The following is a 15,559-nucleotide window of genomic DNA, read 5'->3' as shown; positions in this document are numbered from 1 at the left end:
AAAACTGCCCCCAAAATACATCCCACCAATAAAAGCATGCAGGGAATCTCAGCTCTCCAGGCCTGGATGGCAAATGCTCTCTGCAAGCATCATAATTAACAGTAACAGTAATTAAACTTTTAACACCAGCTAGGCTCAATATCTAAGATCTGGGGGTTAATGTAGCAGTTTTCTAAAGGACAGGAAAATAAAGTAGTAATAAAATAAAATGAACGTTGCAAGGAGCCTGAGGCATGATTGTCCTCTGCACATTCCAGTGACGAGCGTGTCCTGTTCCTTGGGCTGCAGGAAGCCCTCAGTGCTCCCTCCCTGCTGGGCAATTATTTTGTTTCCATGGGGCTGTGCAGGTTTGGTCATTGTGTGGATCACAGACCACTGTCAGCTTGGAATACAAGCTCTGAAGCAGCTGCAGAAAAGGATCTGTCTGCATCCCACCTTCTCTCTGCATTTCTGGGCTTGCAAACCAGCAAGAAACAGATGGGAGGGAAATAAAATTGACAGATGAACATTCAAAGTTTATCCTCCTTTTTAGTGGGTCGTAGTGGAGACCATTGTGGCAATGCTGCGCAAGATGTTAGTGAGATTTTTTTTTCTTTCTTCTTCTTCCAAGAAAGTTTGGTGGTTCTTGGGTTATAAGAAATGATAAGAAGCAGAAGCAAAGGTGTCCTCTGAGGCTTGGGCAGGTTAGGGGGTGATTGGTCTTTTCCAAGCCATTTGAGACTGGGGTGGAGGAGCCCTGTGCAGGGTCCTGGAATGGAAGCAGGGTGAGGCACCCTGAGTGGTGCTGGTAATTCTCAGTGCAAGCCCACACAGGTAAGGGACATGTGCCTGTCTAGTCTTTGTCACATTCAGGTCACTTTGCCTTTTGCTTTGCCAGTTTTTCCCAGGTTGGATCTAAAGAGAAAATAATTTTTCTCAGGAATAGGCTTTTTGTCCTTGAAGGATTCTGCTGTTGTCTCCTTACATCTCTTAACTGTATAACCCTAAGGTATGCCTCAGATTTACACAGCCTAAATCCAGCCTTATTTGACTATATTTGTCATTATTCCAATTAATTGTGCATCGACTAATTGTGTAACATGGCTATTTGCATGTCAACCCAGGGTCCTCATGCTGCTTTTTGCAGTGTAATTGCTCTGGCTAAGTGAATACCAGGAATATTCCTGAGCTTTCAGCCATTAATCAAGGTCCATTGAAAGGAATATTAGCAACCTGGGAAATAAAAGAAAAAAAAAAGGCAAAATATCATAGAGATTTTTAAATTAAAAAGAAGCCTAAAATGCAACAACAGGATTAGTAGGAAACCCAAGGAATATCTGGCCAAGTTTACAAAGCCAAGCACTTTGGAGATTGGGAGGGTTGGAAGATGCTTACACACAAATGAAGGGGCAATGGTTGGGCTTTCTTTCCTTGGTGCCCATGTTGGGGGTGTTTGGGTGATGCTGCTAAGCAAACAGTGATAGGATTCTAAGCATGAACAGGAGCAGGGAGTGTGGATGTCAGTGGGAAGGTCTTTTTAGAGTTGGATATCCTTAGGAAGCAAAGTAGGGAGTTTTTTGGGACAACCCACAAAAGCAGACAAATAGCTGGCACTCGTGGATGTGGAGAGGAGAGGTGCTGCTGCAGGAGAGGAAGGTGGAGTGGGAAAGTGGACTCTGCCACTGTGGGGAGCGTGGTGGGGTTTGTTCACCATGGGACAGCAGGCTGGGACATCCTGGTGAGCAATTCCCTCCTGGACTGGAGAAGTTGCTCCCTGAACTCCCCACCCACTGCCCTGGCTGGAAAAAGTCACCCAGAGGACTGAGACTCCCACCCAAGCTCTCCAGGCTTTGAGAGTGGTGAGACAAATCCAGGCCTGTGATCCAGGCTCTCTTTAAAACCTCCTCAGCAATATTTTGGGAGGAATGAGAGAGATGAACCATGACCTGCTTGCAGCCACCCATGTCCCAGACCAGCAGGGGCACCTGGTGATGAACGGTCCCTTCCCTTTGGGGACGGCTGGATTTTTATTGTCAGCCCTGCTTGCCCTGGTGATGGATATAAAGTTGTTGTGGGACAAACCAGCTGAAGACTGCAACAATGAAAAAGAACATTAATATCCTTGATGAACTATCTCTAACAAAGTCAGTAAGTAGTGACAGACCTGGTGCTGTAACTCAGCTACTCCTTGATCCCAGACCAACAACTCTGGTCCGTTGCATTCTGCTGTCCCACATTGCATAGCTTAGGTGTCTCAGGAAAACAAAATCATATTCAGGGCATCATCAAGGATGCTAATCAAGGATTACCAATGATAATTAGGATCCTTTTTCCTCTTCACATGAAGAAGGCCGACAAAGTGCAGAGCCCACAGTGATGGAACATTTTTGGCCGTGTTTCAACCCTTTTCCCAAGCTGGCAGGGAGCCTTGTGAATGCCTGTGGGTCCCACACCAAGCTTGTTTAAGCTGGGCTCCTCAGGGAATCAGAGCTCTCCCTGCTCAGCTGTTTCCCATCCCTCATGCTGTGGATGGGCTGCAGCTCCAGTTTCTGCAGCTCGCTGCAGAAGGATAAAGTGAAAGCAAAGCTGGCCCTGGGCTGCTGTTTGCAAATAGAGATGAAGACAAACAGATGAGTTCAAGCTGCTGGAAGGAAAACAACCCTGTCAGCTCTTCTGCTTAATGGTGGGAACCTGGAACTGTAAACAAAACCCTGGGCAGGTCCTGCTCATTCCCACCGGCCCTTTGAGTCCACCAGTGTTTTTCAATCTTTAGCTCCTAGAACCAATCAATTTTGGGCCAGCCTGTAACTTTTTACTGGTGTTGTGGCTGTTTCAGTTAAAGATAACCAGGTGCTGCATCCTTCCCCCCACCCAGTGCTGGGACCTCTCCTGTGCCTGTTCTCTCAGACAAGGAGGGATCCCCAGATGCTTTTTCATCCCCAGGTCCCCAAAAGTCCTGACATTGTAGTGATGGGCACGGCCAAGGAAGATGCACAGGGAGTGTTTTACCATCCCCCTGTTTCATCACTGAGTTCCCAACACTTTTTGAGGTCATACACTCTTTTTAAAGCTCAGACAAAGACAACATTGCTCCAAAACCTTGTGAGGTTTCTGAGTAGAGAGCAGGAGGGCGAGGAGGTGAGAGCCTGTCAAAGCACACACTCTTCCAGCCCCAGCAGCACCTCCCCAGCAGCACTTCTCCCTGTGTGTCAAGTCAGACAAGCAAATGCAGTATCTCAATCTCAATTCTTTTCTCTTTCTTTTTTCTTTTTTTTTTTTTTTTTGCCTGACAGCCCCTTAATTAGCATGAGATTTCACAAAATCCGCCAAGGCAGCCATCCATCTGTTTTGCTGACTTTCAGTAACAATATTTATCATTGCAGAAGTGTCAAAACAATAAAATCAGATGACATTTATGCAAAGGGTTCCTAACTACTTTAAAAAAGGCCCAAACCTTGAAAGCCTCCTGCAGTATACTGCTGGGAATTGTTTGCAGACACAAAGCTGAGAGTAATTCCTCCTGTACCCACATAAATATTTTAAACAAGCCGTCAAAGAATCTTCCAAGGGAGGTGCAAGGATGGCATATGCTTCTCTTTACCAACTTTGCTCCAAGAGGTAAGACAAGGAGAAAAGGAATCTCACACCCTTTCAGATGCCTTTTAGTTTCATCACCCAAAATACTACTTTTTGTGAGTGCTTTTCACATTTCAAAAGAGTGCAACATAAATTGGTTCATGCCAGTGACAATTCTTAATAAACTTAACCTGATCTGCCATGCAGTAAGAAGGGGGAATTAGACAAAAAAAATCTGCTTATTTAACTCTAAGGTATTTAAGCCAATATATAAATGAGAATTAATAAATCTACATTTCCTATTGTCAGCACTGGTTGGTTACAGCACTGTGGGTGCATACGGCACACTAAGTTCTGTAGTGTATTTAAATTATCCACAATAAATTTACCTAACAAATTCGAGTGTAGCTGCATTTTCCCCTTGTCAGGAGTTTCTCTGCGTGGGAGCACTCAGAGTTACACTCAGGATTAGCAGATCCCAGTGCAGCAGGAGGGGATGAGCCCCTGTAGCTCTGGTTTTGATGGCTTTTTGCAGGGAAAGTGGCTTTGTTCAGCTGAGAGATGCCTTCAGCTTGATCCCTGGTTGAGCACGGTTCCTCCTCTATCTGATCCCTGGCTAGGTGAGGTTTTTAAGCCATTTTGTGCTCACAGCACAATTTCTGGATGTGTTTTTCCCCACAGCTCTTGCCTGCTTGGCTTTGAAGGGTTCTCAGGGGCCAACAGCATAAAGGAGCAGATGCTGGGGTGAGGTGCCACCATGGGTTGGTGCCACTGCCCAGCCTGGGTTTGTGCAAGAGCATCCCAGAGAAGGGCAGGGGGGAGAGATCTGCTCCTGGAGGAACTTCCCAGGCAGCTGCTCCAGAACAAGTCAGTGCTTTCTTCCTCAAGCCAGGGGTGGGGAGCCAGGCTGAGCTCCATGCTGATTGCAGGCATCTGTCTTCTCCTGACAGCTCTGCCTGTTAGTGCAAAGAGTCTGCTGTTTAATTTACCTGACTTGTTAACAGCTCCCTGTTTTGAAGTTGTAGGAAGTAGCTGATTTCACGTTTACAGTTGAAGCATTGAATTCCCATCGGGTGGCTAAAATTCACAAATAATCTGGTAATTTGTCTGCTGTCTTGGGAGCCCGTGGGGATGCTTCTCAGTGTGTATCACAGTGTATATCACCATGTTTTGGTGAAAAGATTGATGAGCAAAAAGGAGCATGGAACTGGCTGGCCATGTGCCAGGAGGAGCTATCAAAACTGAAAGGCTGAAGGAAATCCCTGCCAAAGAAAGCAGGGATGGGAGTTCTGCAGAGCCTCCCCTTGCAGAGGGCTTGCAGAGGAGGCTGGTGGGGAGCTCACAGCCTCTGGGGATGCTCTGCTTGCAGGGAGGAACATCCCATTGCCACTGGTGGTGACCAGAGGGAGCCAGAACACGGAGATGGGTTTGTCTTGGCGTATTGTAGCCTCAAAATGTCTTGGGAATCAGCTCAGTCCACACAACACGGGGCAAGTGAGAGCCAGGGCAGAGCTGAGCTCAGCTCTCCATGGTGAACACTCAGAGGGGAGATGTGCTCTCAGCAGCACCACTGCAGGCAGTATCACACCCAATAGCTGCAAGTAGAACAAGTCTTTAGAGTTTCCTGTCATTAATTGCCCATCTCCATCATTCAACAAATCAGTAACTGGCAGCCCCAGAAACTGAAGGAGAGGAAAACACCATGTGAGTAGCCTGGGGCATCCCAAGACTGCATGAAGGCGGATTTTAACAATCAAACCCTCCCTGGTCACTCTCACAATCCCTCACATCACCCACAGAGGATCCTGCAGGGACCCTGTGCTGCACCCAAGTCCCTTCCCCAGCTGCTAAAGCGAGTGGGCAGTGAGCAACCTGCAAGCTCAGGCTGTGACTCTGTGCATCTCCTGGAGCACAGACCACTGCCTGCCTGCTCCACGGAAAATGCTGCAGCTCCCCCAGAAATCAGGCATGCTGGATTTGTAAATGCGTTTGGAGTTAGGGAAGGCAGGCTGCAGACATCCCAGCAGAGCAGCAGGTAATCAGTAGGCTGTCCTCTACGGGGAAGGTGTTAAATCCTTCTTGGAGTGCTGACAAAAAGAGTTACAGCCCATATGTTTATTGCCAGAAAAATAATAAAAAGAGTATTGGTTTAACCAAGTCTAACAGCCATCAGAAGGTTTAGACATGTGCTCCTGCCTGGAGAGTCAGTGTGCAGGGCCAGCAGGAATATTTCACCCCAGCCTTGCCATCAAGTGATCAAACCCAAGCTAACAACAGCCTCAAGCTCCCACCAGAAGGAGAATGTGGTGGTAAAACTGAACGTGAGGAAATCCCTCCTGCAAACCCTGGTGGCCTGTGAGGTCCCTCCCAAGAGACAGTTTGGCTGTCCCTGCCTTCCTCCTGCTGCATCTCCATCCCTGGCTGCCACTGAGGGCACCTCCCTGCACTAGGGTGCTGCTGTGGGCTGGGGATGGTGCAGGGTTTGCTGCAATTTCTGCCCAAGCCTGCTGCCCTCTGGCAACTCCAGCCCTACTTTTTAGGTTTTCCTGGTGTTTTGGGGGCACTGGTTGGGGTTGGGTGCAAATGGGCTGAAAATTTTGCTATTTGAGATGGACACACTGGTCCAGTGAAGTCTGGATGTGATGAGATGGGAAGACCCATTATAAACTTAAGATGAATAGATTTAAGTTTTAGATTTTAATTTTTTTCCCCAAGAGAAAAAATAGAAAGGACATTGTTGAAAAGCCAATGAGTGCTTGAAACCAGGGCTGAGGGGAGCAAAACAAAACTGAGAAGGGGCCCAGGCAGAGCTGCTTGGCCAGGCTGGAGGCACAGGGCAGCCAGAGCTGGGGTTTGGCTGCTCTGGGCTCTCCTTTGCATTAACTAATGCTGCCTGGCATCATGTAATGCATTATTGTTTTTATTGTTCTTGTTGTAAATACACCTAGAGGCGTCTTATAAATAGAATTAATTATAGTTGTTTAATTCATTAGTTAAGTACACAGCACATTCTGCTCGCTGGAGAGGCTTGGGTGGCTGCAGTCAGGGCATGCAGGTACAAATCCATGTGTGCTCATGTTCACTGGGCCTGGGCCTCTGGCACCAGCTCTCCAGACCCTCTGGTCTCACCTTTCCAGCTTCACTCCCACTGCTGTCCCTTCTCTCAAAAGCTCATGTCAAAATTAAATAGCTCCAAGGAGAGTTTGGGAAGATTGGTCTACGAGAGGGCAGCACAACGGGAGGAGAAGGGCAGAAAATTTGGGTGAAAAGCACTCAAAACCTTCTCAGGGCTGTGGGTGGGTCAGTCTCTCCATCCTGGCTGGGAAGCCAAGGATGCTCCTGGACAGGGTGGTGATGGGTAGACTGTCACACTGTCCTGGCTCCATCTGAACCCAGTTTGGGAAGGGAAATGCTTCGTGCCAGGGCAGCTGGAGGAGGAATTCAGGTGCTGAGGCTGTTTTGTGAGGGAAATGAATTCACAGGGAAAGGGGACAGCAAAGTGCACAGGGTGACCCTGTCTGGCAGCTCCTATCTTTGGGCAGACAACTGCAGGGCAGAGAACATGAATGAGGATGGGAATGCATCCCCTCCCATCACAGCAACCTGGTGAAAAAGGAGACAGAAGAAATGCCCAGAGCAGGGCCAGTGCATGCAGTGTTTCAGTGAGGATATTCATGTCAGCCTCTGTCCTGGGGCAAACCCAGCCCTTGGGAAGCACAGAGGAGGGAGAAGGGGCTTTAAACCAGGCCACGTTCTGCTTTGTGACTTTAGCCTGTTCAAGCTGGCAGCTCCACAATCCTACAGCATGGAGAATTTCTGCCTCCCCTTCACCTATTGTGGCTCACAGCAGAGTTTTATGAGCTCCCCCTGCCCAGGCTGACCCAGCTCAGAGCTGCCTCTCTCGTAGGAGCAGAGCTGTTTTTCTCCAAACCACAACACAACTGAAAAAACACAGCGGGTCAATACATCACAGAGCACACACTTGAAAGGGAAGAGGCATAAAACTCCTGTCATTGATGCAGGGCAAACCTTGCTCCCCTTCCTCTGATGCTCTGGACGTTCCCAGGGCTGGCAGTGTCCTTTCCTGACCTGAGGATGGAAATGAGAGCTCAGGCACTTGCTAAAGCTTGGAGAGAGGTGGAGGAAAACCCTGTGCAGAGCAGTGGTTATGACACTGGACTCAAGAGGAGCTGGTGCTGGCTCTGATGCTGCATGTGATGTCCCCATGGGCTGCAGCATCCCCATCATTCCCTCAGAGGCACAGACTCTGGTAGGGGACAAAGCCCATGCCAGGACTTGAGCACCTCGCAAAGAGGCAGAGAGAAGTTCCTCTCTCTGCAAAACAGCAGGGTGGTAAAGACTTAAATTCAATCAGGGAGGAGTTCCAGTCCCTTTTGGGTCACCAGGCCTTGCTCTGCATTAACCTCCTCTGGAAGGAGTGGTGATGCCAAGGAGCTGGGTCACATAACTCAGGCATGCCCTGGACAAGAGCAGTTGTTTAAAACATCCCAAAACATCCCCCTCCCACCTGCCCTGAGGCCACCACGAGCATCTTTGGGAAGGTGCTGCTGCATCCCTTTGCAGGCAGCTGCCCCTCATTACTGCAGGATTGGGAGGCACTCACAACAAGATGGAAAAAAATCATAATCAAAGGAAAGCCAGTGAAGCCCCACGCGGTAATAAAGGCTGACTCTAAGTAACAGTTGTTATTCAGACATTGTTAATGATATTATAAGCACTGCCATGTGCTAGGCAAGCTGTGACAGGCACCCTGGTGGACATATGGATAATCAGATCACATGCCTGCTTCAATCAAAGCCATAAGTACCAACTTGATCAGAATCAGAAGCAAGCCCAAGCTAACAGGAGCTGGGGCTGTGCTCTGGGGGAACAGGTTCGTACAGACAAGAAAACAAATATAAAAGGGGAATCCTGACTGTGATGCTGGAGCATCCTTGCTGTGCATGAGACAGCCCAGCCCAGGAGAGCTCAGCACCCTCCCACAATCAGGGGCTTCCAGCTCCAGGGCATCACAGCCACCACAAGAGATGAACGCACCCAGAATCAACTGCAGCACGAGTTTTCCTCTCTGCTACCCCCCCAGACTGTTGCCCTAGCTTGGGAGAAGGCTCTTGCCAGAGCTGCTAAGGATGGAGGTGGTTGGGATGCTTTACCTTGATTCACCTCCTCCGTGCAGCCAACTGCACACTGCGGAGTGGTGCAGAGACACAGCTCCCTCCAGCACACACCTGAGCACTGCCAGTCAAGTCCCAGGCAGCTCATGTCCTTAGAAACACTGAACATAATCACCAAATTTAATGCCTTTATCATTGCTTGATGGATCAGTGAACAGAAGAGCTAAAAGAAAGACAATTAGAAGCATCAGTCTATGCTAATTTTTTTCCCATTGCCTTGCTTTTGTCTAAAGAGTTATTCATTTCCTAATTGTGAAATGTAATTTTGTTTGGGGGCTTTTGTTATATTTGTTTTGTTGTGTGGCTAATGCAGTTATTTGCTGCACACAGCTGCTTTTCTCCCGCTCAGCCCGTTTAATGGAATTCTTTGGCAGCTTTGATTTAAAATCATTTTGGTTTAGTGACCAGGCCATTTCTGGAAGGGGGAATCAGATTGTTTCCTGGATTTCTCAGTCATATTTTGCTCAGCAAGATTCACTTCTTTAAATTCATGTTTTCATGAAGGTTTTTAATCCGGTCCTTTTGGTTCCAGTGGAGACAAATCTCAGCAAGAAACAGCGTCCTCCTCCCATCCTGTGAGGAGGCCAAACCAAAACCCTCCTGCCACTCTTTAGGAAAAAATCCCAAGGAGTAACCCTTCTGTGTGCTGAAATACATCCCCAGCAACAGCTGCAAAATCTTGGACCATGCCAGACTTTTCCTTCCCACAAAGGATGCCCAGGAAGGAGAGCCACTGCCACCCCGAGGGTCATGGCAATGGCCGTGCCCCCGGCAGACCCACAGGATCTGTTTTTGTTATGTCATAAGCCACACCTGAAAGTTGTTTTTTCCACTCTAAGTGTTTAACTGGAAGGCCTCCTACAGCTCCAGAGCCCTGCTGAGCTGGATGGCAATGCAGGGAGTGAGTAAATTGCCCTTTTAGCACGTTTTCTCTGGCAAGAGGATTTTCAGTACCGGCCCTCCCTCCACGTGAAATCCAGAGCGAAGGAAAACTGATTTAAAACCAATCACTAACACTTACACACAGCCTCTTATTCGAGCATCCCTCCCCATCCAAGCTTCATCTCGGACTATTGAATCAATCCTGTCTCCACTGCTGCTTTCCTAAGTAACAAACCAAATCAGATGATGGCACAGTCTCCTCTAATTGACTGAGCTGCACAAGTGTAGCCATGTCTCAGGATGTGGGACACAAAGTGTGTGAAGATATTGATAAACTCCAGGCTGAGGAAGGCAGGACTCCAGGCATCAAGGTCCAGGACTCACAAGGCTGGGGACTCAACAAGAGAACTGTAGTTTGTCAGGAGCACAGAAGTTGAGGCATGTGGAAGTTGGGAGGGTCCTACATGATAAGATCAAGTTGGGTTGTGGAGAGGTGTTCCATCAGAGGGCAATCTGACAAATGTGGACTTGAAACCACATGCAGGAGAGGTCTTGCATTTTGGATGCATCTATTTCACTGAAAACTTTGGGATTCATCTGGTTTTAAAATGTTTTTTCGCCACAAAGTCGCAGTTTTCATGATTTTCTGCTGAACAAAATTTATGACCCAGTTCTGTTGGGTTCAGTATAAGCACCTTCACCCTCCATTTGTCTCCCTTTGGGTGTCCACCCATTTTTCCTTGCATTCCATATCCCTACAGTCACACTGATTCCAGGGTGGACAAAGCAGGGACATTTCCACACCAGGCTTATCCCAGGCTCCAGCAATGTGGTCACTGGGGCATCCCTGTCACCTCTTTGCTCCCCACCACTTGTGCAGGTGACATGGAGATAGATCATGGCAATTTTTCAGGTCATCTCAGGCAGATGAGATCTGCAGTGTCCACAGCTGACAGCTGACACATGGGATGGGACATTTCAGCAGCAAGTGCCAGTGGTCTCTCCCACTTTGCCACGGAAATCATGGTTCAAAGCAGATTTACCCTGCAGGGCTGAGGAAAGGGCTTCAACCCTTGTGGGGTTGTTCTCTTAAAAAGCAAAGAGACACTTCACTTATCTTCTAGGAGTGGTACTTAACACCCTTAAGGGGCAGTGTCAGGAGCCTAGGTGGCTTCCAAGGGACAAAATACTCCCTGTTTGGTCCTCCATAAACTTTTCCCTTCCTGCAGAATTGTGCATCACTGCCAGGTCTTGTCCCACTGCTCCAACTTGGATGGAGCTCATTTCAACCATGCCCTGGCCAAGAAAAATCCCAGCTCCACCAAGAACCACAACCCCAAATCCACGCCTGGCTCTGTGGAACCCCTCAGCACCAAGCCCTGCTGCCCACGTGGGCTCAGCCCAGCATCCCTGCAGTGGCACCAGGGGGATCCTCAGCTCTGCCAGGCACTGCTGGAGAAGTAAAATCATCAACTCGTGTGGCTGGGCTGGGAACAGGTGTGTGAAAATCAGCACCCAGGCACCCGCTCCAACAACGTTGTTTTTTCCTTGCGTGCCATAAATCAGAGTGCTAATCTTTCACTGTCCGGCGAGATCTCTCACTGGGAGGGTGATAAATTGCCCTCCAGCCCCTGACAGCTGCTGGGAAATCACTCACAGCCCGAGACAAACCTCTAAATCTGACATTATAGAGTGTTGAAAGGAAGAATGTCTGTTTTTATAACCTACCTCAGTCATAATAAATATTTAAAATCCACATTAACATCCTCTTATAGTTACAATCTGCCCTCTATGGAACAGTGTCCAACTTAGATTTAATTAGCAACTGAACCTTTGCAGTCCAAGCTCCTATTTAGGCTGAAGATCCAAATCTCCAGTGAAATGCTTCTGTTTTCTTAAACTACCTGCACTGTAATAAATATTCACCATGTCGCCAGGCAGCTCTGCTGGAGACAGTGCTCTTTTTGTCTTCTCAAAGGCTAACATTTAATTTAAATGATAGGGTCTTTCCAGACTCCGGGGGGAATTTGTTTCCTGCTCTCCATAAACTTTGCCATACTTCACCTCCAAGGCACCAGGAGAACACAGGAATGGAAACACCTTGATGCAGGTATGGGGCTGGAGTGATGAAAATAAAATCTGGGCACAAATGCTCTGGCTTTTGGTCATGAGCACATGCTAGAAACATGGAGCACAGACCTCCCCTTTCTATAAAACTGAGGAGAATGTGGGATCTGTACTCCAAACTTCTGCAGTTGGCTTCTCTTGGAGAGAGGGAACTAAAAATACCTGTCCAGAAGTTTTTCCATGTTCAGTCTTTTTCCCCACCTGCTTTTGCAGGGTGCCTTTTTTCCTCATTTTTTTATTTTATGCCAGTTTACTTCTAGAAGGCAGCATTCAAACTTGCTTCTCCCCTCTCTCCTGACTAGTGTTTCACCAAGGTTTCTATCATAAATACCACAGGAATAAACACAGTCAGGAGTGTTAAAAAACCCAAAGTTTCTTGCATGTCCCTTAACAAAAAATCCTTCCCCTGTCCATTTTGAATTGTGGTGGTTTCTTCCCTGTCCTGCCTATTTGCTGCTCTCCTATGACTGTGTCAGCCTATGGCAGAGAGGGGAGGAGTGTTAGATCCAGAATTTAGCCTGACACACGTCTACAGGAGGAGAGTTATATCCAGAATTCAGCCTGTCCCACATGTCTACAGGAGGAGAGTTATATCCAGAATTCAGCCTGTCCCACATGCCTACAGGAGCAGTGTTATATCCAGAATTCAGCCTGACCCACATGCCTACAGGAGCAGTGTTATATCCAGAATTCAGCCTGACCCACATGCCTACAGGAGCAGTGTTATATCCAGAATTCAGCCTGTCCCACATGCCTACAGGAGCAGTGTTATATCCAGAATTCAGCCTGACCCACATGCCTACAAGAGATGAGTTATATCAAGAATTCAGCCTGTCCCACATCCCTGCAGCCCCTGGCTCCAGAGGTGCCCTGGAACTGCTCCACCAGCCCTTCAGGATTCCCTCTCTGGGCAGGCTCAGAGCAGCTGGGGCTGCAGCTCCAGGGCCAAAGCTGCTGGGGCGGTTTGCTAAACACCCTGGAGGTGTCAACCACCCTGCCAGCACCCTGCCTGGGGCTGTGGCTAGCAGGAGAGGGTCAGGAGGCTGCAGGCAGGATGGGCAGCAGGACAGCTGTGCTGTGAGCACATGCCCCCCTCGGTTTCATATTTGGGCACGCTGTGTCCATCCCAGCTGCTGCTGGGATCAATAGCAGGGTATCAATCAAGGCATCCCAGAGGAAACCCACTGCTCACACAGAAATAAACAGATATTTTCCTTCTGCATGTCACAGAAAGCTACAGACATCTCCTGGCATTGTCTGAACTGAGGGTAAAAGGGACACAGCATCTTCAGCTGCACCATTGGAGAGTAGGTTATGGAAATTGGAGTGTGTATTTATGTGCATTGGATATAAACATGTATGCAGACATATCCTGGCCCATGTTAAATAAACAGACATGGGCTTCTGTTTAATTTCTAACTCTCCAAATGATGGCAGACACACAAAAGGGTGTGCAGCTTTTTAAAGAGCATCCTTTAAGCTCTGGTATTTTGCTTCCTCCATGCATTTTGTCTTAATCCAGATGCCTCCAGCAAAGGCAATGTTTGTGAAAGAAAAACCATGAGCATCCTGGTGGCACTTGCATAGTTTGATGGCCTGACTGGGAATTTCTAACCTCTGTTCTTACAATGTCCATCAGGTTTTCCTTTTCATTTCCAGTTTGTTTCTGGCTGGATCAGCGTTTAGCCATCACTGAGTCAATGCTGTCCTGTCAGTCCCCGAGGATGGCAGGAGATGAAAGTGTAGCTGATCAGCTCTCTCCCACCATCCAAAGCAAAAGCAGAGCCAGCTTCAAACATCTCCTCACCCCAAGCCACTCCTGCCCTGGTATTTGTTTGCATGAGCTGCCTGCTGTGAATCTTGCTTGGGTTTGTAGAGATAGCATCACCCCCCTTGGGAAACAGCCAGTGCATTTTACCAGGAAACCTGCTGTTTTACAAAGGGTTTACAACCAGTGGCTCCTTCCTCTGAGAAAAGTTACATTCTCGGGCATCCAAGGTTTGTTTTTTGATTATGCGGGAAGTGATGTGAATGGAAGTCACAGAGCCCTCATGGGACAGAGGTAACACGAATCCCCAGCAGCTTTCTTAACCTTTGCTTTTGCAGATGTTTTTAGCTTTGCACAAGGAGTTCCCAGGAAGTCTCAGATGCAGAGCACATGGGAAGAAAGATGCTGAGATGCCCACAACTCTCTCAGTGTCTGCACTGCGCTGGGATGGCAAAGTCATTAGGAGGGTCTGCCTGCTCAGTCCACCCAAAGGACCACAGAAGGATCTTTAGCACTTCTGGGATGAGCAGGGAAAGAGGTCTGCAAGAATCTGCTCTCTTGCCATATTAGAAGAGAAGGGTTTTCCAGCTCTTCCTAGACACCAAACTACTATTTCACGCAGAACTGGTGTCTGAGGATACCAGTATTATACCTTAGGATAATCCCAGTCTTCCCTGGGATTGCCAGCAAGCAAGAAGAAAGCAGGAGGCTCACACAACAGCAGCACAGTGTGGTCTGTAGATCCTCATCACACACTGATGTGTGTTGGGGGGAAACAGGCTCCTCCTGGAGAGGGTGAGGAAGGCTGGAGGACCACATCCAGGCAGCCTGAGATGCAATTCCACTGCTGTGCTGAGCACTTGGCATGCCCAGCTCAGAGACCCCCAAGAAGGGTGATCTGGACCCACATGTCAGGTGTGCCTATCATTGTCCACTGAGTAGGGACAAGGTTTTAGGTGGAGCTCAAGTCCCCAGGCCATGTTTAAATTTCTTTAGTATGACAGATGTGAACAGTTAGACTCCTAAAAGAGTTATGTTCTGCAACCTCCTCTCTACCTTCTTGCCCAACGTTCTGCTCCTGCAGTTGGTATTATGCAGAAAGATGGACTAGATCAACTCATGGTCTTTCGTAGCCTCAGCCATCACCTGTGGAAGCTCAGGGAGGAGCTGAAAAATAGAGAGAATAAGGAAAATCAGCTTTCCTGGCAGAAGCACTGCTCCAGATTCCTAAGAGCCAGTGCACTGCTCAGTCTGAAACCATAGCCAGCTCCAAATGAGGTCGGTCCCCAAGGAGTGTTGTGCTTAGGGAGTCTGTCTGGAGGCTGAAGCCAAAACACCAGGTGACAATGGGCAAGCAGGTGACAAAAGCAGGCAGAGATGAGGTGTGGCTTTGCTGCTTTGCCAGTTTTACATCTGAAAGCCTCTCCTGGACGGTGGGGCTGGCTCATTGTGAACACTGGTGCTCAGTCCCGTTATACTCAGCCATTCCCCACGGAAGGCATCAGCCGCGCTGCTGCCAGCAGGACGGAGCTGTGCACCCTCATTAATCAACGTCGTGAAACGCTGAGTTCATTCTCATGTGTCTCCTCAGACCTCTGGGGACTGGCTTGTCTCTAGCTGAGGCTGGTAGTCACCTGGAACAGTTTTCCAGCCCCCCTAAGCAGCAGGAGTGTCCATTAACTACCACGGATCGGTGGGGATGGTTTGTAAACTCCGGATACATACAGAGGGGCCCGGGCGCTCATTGGCCGCTGCTTTCCGCTCTCAGAAATGGGTCATTTAAACAGAAAACTGTAAAGTGTTCATGCCTCTGAATGCAGAGGAACTATCAAAACAAGCTCCCGTCTCCGTGCCACAGACCCGGCATTCAAACAGAGACTCGGGGCATGTTCTACGGGAACGATCCAAGTGCTCCCAGCAGATTCCTTTCCTTTTTCTGATGCCTTGCACAATAAACATTTCAACTCTCTGGCTCGAGAGCAGACCTACCCCAATTACCAGGACAGCTTGTTTTGTTTGGAGTAATAGTTAA

The sequence above is a fragment of the Camarhynchus parvulus genome, chromosome 14 (assembly GCF_901933205.1).
Source record: "Camarhynchus parvulus chromosome 14, STF_HiC, whole genome shotgun sequence".
NCBI lineage: Eukaryota > Metazoa > Chordata > Aves > Passeriformes > Thraupidae > Camarhynchus > Camarhynchus parvulus.
This window is presented reverse-complemented; position numbering follows the sequence as displayed.